The sequence below is a fragment of the Callithrix jacchus genome, chromosome 11, assembly GCF_049354715.1.
Source record: "Callithrix jacchus isolate 240 chromosome 11, calJac240_pri, whole genome shotgun sequence".
NCBI lineage: Eukaryota > Metazoa > Chordata > Mammalia > Primates > Cebidae > Callithrix > Callithrix jacchus.
The window spans coordinates 26,557,893-26,563,892 of record NC_133512.1 but is presented as its reverse complement, the minus strand read 5'-3'; positions in this window follow the sequence as shown (position 1 = coordinate 26,563,892).

Sequence of the window (6,000 nt, the reverse complement as noted above, 5' to 3'; positions counted from 1 at the left end):
GGCCCAAGAGGGCCTAGAGCTGACATTTGTCCTCTGGGAAAGAAAACAAACCAGCATTTCGTCCACCTCTGCTTTTTCCTATATTGTTTTGGAAACTATTTTATAGTCTTTATAGCCAATTTCGATTCCTAAGTTCTAGAAATTATATTAACTCCTGTTCTGATTCCCTCATTCCTCAGGTATTTGTGGATTGTTTTCTGAGTACTGAGGATGCAGAGATAAAACAGGACATAATTCCAGACTTCTCTGAGCTCACACCATTATGGAGGAGGCTGTCACACAAATACTGACAGCCCACTATGCCCAGGATCAACTATATGTCAACCCCCAAAGCAGGAGGTAGAGTTAAGTGCTGCCAGGGAGGTCTTAGAAGAATTCACAGAGGAGGTGACATTTGAGCTTGGTTAAGCAAACTCTGAGGTTAGTGTAGGTTACATGAATTCCATTTGCTCTTTAGCAAAGAAAGAGAGGGTGGAAAGAAAGAGAATATTTTTGAGCTAAGGCTGAGTAAGTACAAAGAGGGGTGGAAGCAAAACAATATATTCTGCACCCCGTGGAGCTAAATCTTTCCAGTCTAAAGCCTTGACTTCCATTTCTGGCTCCATATTGTAGATGATACTGGACTTTAGGCAAGTGTCTTTACCTCTCTGGAGCCTTGCCTCCTCATCAGAAAAATACAAATGATAAATATAGATGTTGTTAGGTTATTCTGAGGACCAAATGTAAAAACAGATGCATACGTTTTCAGCACAAGGCCTGGCATTTTAAAAGCACAAAATAAACAATAGAAGCTTTTCAGTAGAAATTTTGTTTTTTCATTCTTCCACTTGGGCCTTTCTGGGAAATGGCCTGCTCAGAGAACCACAGTAATGAGCCTTGCCTGAGGTTAGCGTAGGTTACATGAATTCCATTTGCTCTCTATCGAAGGCTCTGCTCTGGCAGTAATCACACATTCACAAAAACTCAACTGTTAATATAACACAAACCTGCAGAGGGGGCACTTACTGACGACCCAGTGAGAGGACAAAAGCAAAATGTTTTGCATTGTTTTAAACATATTTTCCCAGTTGCATTGCATTTTACCTTTTCAGATTTAGCAACAGCAGGAAATTTAACTTCAGGGTTACCTGCTGACTCTGAATCTGAAGTATCTAGTGGGTAACTCACCTGTTTCTCTCCAGGAAGAGCAACTCACATCAAGTGTATTGGAGAAAGGGAGGGCTGCAACCTACCTGATTCATACTGATACTGTTGACTGGAGACCAGGCCAAAATTGTAAGCTCATTCCAGTAAAGAATTAGGGTCAGGTAAGTGAAGTGGGTTTGGGGGTGGTACAGAATCTTGAGAGATCATCTCCCTTTAACCCAGGATCAACAGATCCTGGGTTAAAAACAACTTGGGGCAAGTTTTTCTGATTTGAGTCCACTTAGGGAAGCAAAACATTTTAAACCATTCTCAGGAGCCTTCTGTAGACAAAGCATGAAAACATAATTTGAGGAGCTAAATATACTTCCAGGGAGGACCTGTGGTATAACAGGGAACTTTGGAATGAGACTCATGGGGTACAACTATCAGCCCAGTGATTCACTAGCTACACCTTCTGTGGTGAGTTACTCCATCTCTCTTAGCATCCAGGTCTCCATCTATACAATGATTGGATGCACCTTCCTCACCTGGTTGATCTGACAAGTAAGATCATGCATTTAAAGCCTCTGGTTCCCCTAGATGTTAATTCCATCTCAGTTTCCCTTCCTTTCCTACCACATTCCTCTTGGTAGCTGCGACCTTGTTTACACTAATTAGACGGTTCATCAATAGATACTGTGCTGCATAACCCTACACAGCACACACACTCACACACACAGATGTCAGCCTTTCAGCTCAGAAGACATATTTCAGGAATGCTGACCTCCATCTCAGTTCTCAGGTTCAGTTTCTGCTCTCTTCCCTCTGCCTTCTCATTCATGCACTAGACTTCCAGGGTCATCTCAGGGCCACTAGCGCTCTGCAGTGTCATCCCAGTCACCCTTCCACCACACTCCAGCCTTTCCAACCACCCCACTGGAAACTGACCAGGGTGTTTGTCTCTGTTTGGTCTGATTCCATCCATCTCGGAATTGCCTCTGTGCAGTATGGGAAAGAAAAGCGGGCCTCTAGGTTAACTCAGTTAAATAAACATTTACTAAATGCCTTTATATTTTTCCAAGTGGAGAGTGAATGCCTACTCTGTGCCAAGCACTTTATTCGGTACTGCAGATACAGGGGTTGAGTCATTGCTATCCTTGAGCCAGAGAAGACAGTCATGCCTCTGTAATAAATGCAACTATGGCAGGAACAGAAGCGACACATGCAGTGATTGGGTTTCTGCTGCTTGGAAGGAAGTGAGTGTATAGAAGAAACGTAAAGACAAGATGACAAGCCTGAAAAGGGGTTTGAGGGATGAACAAAAGAGGAAAGCACACTGCAGACAAAAGGAGCAACAAAAAATGCACCTAAAATGTCCCAATAAGTCAGAAAAATCTACCTACTGGAAGAGAAGACACAAGGAGAGAAGGGGAAACCAGAAAATTACAGGTATGTAAATCATGGGGGGGGGTTTCCCCAGCTGCGTGCAGGGTGAAGTAACCTTCCTCGCCCCATCAAAAAGCTTTTGAATGTAAAAAGGAATGACGCTGTGTGACTTCTGTTTCAGAAGCTCACAGGAGCTGGAGGTGGGGGTGGTATGTTGGGATCAAGCCATGAGGGAGGCAGGCAGGGAAACTAGGAAGCACACGTCACCAAACTCACAGGAACCCACAGGACTCATATTGGTGCCAAAGCGGGGCTGAGGATCAACTGGCACAGTTGTTTAGCTCTTCAGGAGCTCTAGCCGATCACCAGCTAGGAACCACCTCCTAATATCATTAAGTACAACACTGTGGGGGAGAGGCAGGAATTGGCATTTTTCAATCAGCAGGCAGAGTATTTCAAGAAGTTCCTTTTTCACAAGCACCCAGGTCTGGTGCCAACCTTCCCCCAGGCTAACCTCTTGCCATCAGGCCAATGTGACCCATATTCTGACAGAGGGAGAGAACAGGGCTGAGGAAGGAAGATGTTTCTTTCCCGGAGTCCTTGAGTGACTATTTCTGCATCATTTATCTTTCCCAGAGCTCCATCACCCCCTCCAGTTCTGACCCTGATAAAGTGGGCTGTTACTCAGCAGAACTCTCCCTGCTGGAGGAGGAAATGCTGATGAGAAGGGTGTATCAACCCAGATGGACTGCTTCCCAGCAGACGCCTGCATGCTGATGCTCCCACACCCACTCAGATACTCCCACTGGTTGTGCGGGCCACACAGCCCAGATACAAGGTACGGGAGGAGGGGCTTTAGTACTTCATCTTCCTGAGACAGTTCCTGAGAAAGCTCTTTCTTCTTCTGATCTTTTCTGCCATTCAGCTTTACTCTTCTTACCGTGGTGCCAGCCGACTTATGGTAAATAATTCATTTTAGGCTATTTTTGAGGGCTTCAGTCACTTTTGGGCACCAGCAGGACACCAGTGTCCAGTCATTGTTTGGCTCAGTTTGGTTAGAATACAGTGCCTAGTTGTTGGACAAGTCTAGATGTTGCTGTGAAGACTTTTTTTTAGAAGTGAGTAATATTAAAATAAGTCGACTTTGAGTAAAGCACAATTTGCATGGACCTTCTCTAATCAGTTGAAGGCCTTAAGAGCAAAGACAGGTTTTCTGAGGAAGAAAAAATCAGACCTCAAGACTGCAGCACAGAAACTATGCCTGCGTTTTCAGCATACCTGGTCTATCCTTTGGATTTCAGACTAGCCAGATTCTACAATCACATAGGCCAATTCTTTAAAATCATTCTCTCTCTCGCTCTTGCTGTCTGTCTCTCTGTGAGTATCTCTCTCTCTCCTCTCTCTTTGTCTCTCTCTGAGTTGTGTGTGTGTGTGTGTGTGTGTGTGTGTGTTTGGTCTGCTTCTCTGAAGAACGCTAATACACCAAGACACTTAGAGCTCTTTATTGCCACAATGTGTGTTTGGTCTGTTTTACATTTAACAGTTACTATGAGGGAAATCAATAATGGTAAACTGTAACTCACGGGGGACCTCCTGGATTTCTTGACAGATGTTCTTGGATCTAATTCTTCAAAAGATAAGATTGGTAAAGCCCTGAGGCTTATCAGTTTGGGAGGGTAGGAATGACGAATTAGGTGAGTGGAAAAAGTGATTCATCTGTACATGAAGGCAGGATTGGAAGGTGATCCTATCATTTTAGGGGAAAATGTCAGGCTGTGAGCTTAGAATTTCCATTCCTAAGGGAAAGCCATTCCACAGGATTGTCCCAAGGAAAGGAAAATAGTAATGTCTATTTTCTTTTGTTCCCTGGATCAGGGTTAAAGGTTTTTCCCCGTAGGGAACATACATATTTATGAGCTAAATTGATATATGGTGTCTAGTGTGTTACCTCTCAAATGGATAGTGTAAGGGTTATTGTCTTGTGAGGTTTATTGCCGAGTTTAAAATGAGGAATTTGGCCAGGTGCGGTGGCTCACCCCTGCAATCCCAACACTTTGGGAAGCCGAGGCGGGTGGATCATGAGGTCAAGAGATTGAGACCATCCTGGTCAACATGGTGAAACCCCATCTCTACTAAAATTACAAAAAATCAGCTGGGCACGGTGGCGCGTGCCTGTAATCCCAGCTACTCAGGAGGCTGAGGCAGGAGAATTGCCTGATCCCAGGAGGTGGAGGTTGCCGTGAGCCGAGATTGCGCCATTGCACTCCAGCCTGGGTAACAAGAGCGAAACTCCATCTCAAATAAAATAAAATAAAATGAGGAATCTGAGGCCTGCATGAGAACAATTAGACACCAATTTATTCAGCTCCTGGGCGAGGTTCTGTGGTCCCAGGGAAAAAGGCCAGAGAAGTCAAGCCTGACTCCTGTCAGGCATGGGGTTTTATACGGAGGGAAGGTGTTCTGATTGGCTGTGGAGAAATGGGACGTGGATAGGGCGAGCTGCTATTGGTAGGTAGGCGGGATTTCTGGTGAGCACGCTAGGTGCCTAGTGCAGAGCTTAGTGCTGAGTGCAGAGGGGATTTCCAAGGCAGAGCTAGATGATGGGCATGTTCTGGTGATGTAATTTTCAGGTGGGGAGAGGGATCGGCGTGTTCGGGCTCCTGGTGAGGCAACTGGCCTTACAGATAGAGACTGAGAGTCTCCTTGCCTTCACCTAGTAGCTCCTTTCCAATTCCCTAAATAACATCTGCACCTGTGATTAAAGTAGTGGCTTTGGGCCGGATCTCTACTTTTTGGTTATGGCTTTGGGAGGCCAATTCATTGCTGAGCATATTGCACAATCAGCTTGTAGAGGGGGTGTGAGAAGCCCAGGGTGGCGATGTGGTGTAACTGGGATTCCTAATTCACAAAGCATTTTCATATTCAGTATTTTTCTGATGCTCCTAATTATCTCATAGGCAGAGAACAGCCACCATGGCTCTCGTTAAGCAGTTAAAGAGGTTTACATGCAGAGACTCAGGTGACTTGCCCCAGTTCTCAGTTATCCTGTCATCAGAATCCAGGCTTTTGCATCTGAGTCCTCATGCATTCCCATTTATATTTCTGTCTACCTGGAATGCAATGACACTACAAACCCACCATACATACTCCACTACATACCCTCATCTCTTTTTAAAGTTATCACTATAACACTGGCCATTGAAAATGTGTCTTTTGGAAGGGCACAGTGGCTCATGCCTATAATTCCAGCAATTTGGGAGGCTGAGGTGAGTGGGTCACCTGAGATCAGGAACTTGAGACCATCCTGGCCAACATGGTGAAACCCTGTCTCTACTAAAAATTAAAAAAAAATTAGCCAGGCATGGTGGTGGGTGCCTGCAATCCCAGCTACTTGGGAGGTTGAGGCAGGAGAATGAACCTGAGAGGCGGAGATTGCAGTGCAGTGAGTCAAGATTATGCCACTGTAGTCCAGCCTGGGCAACAGAGTGA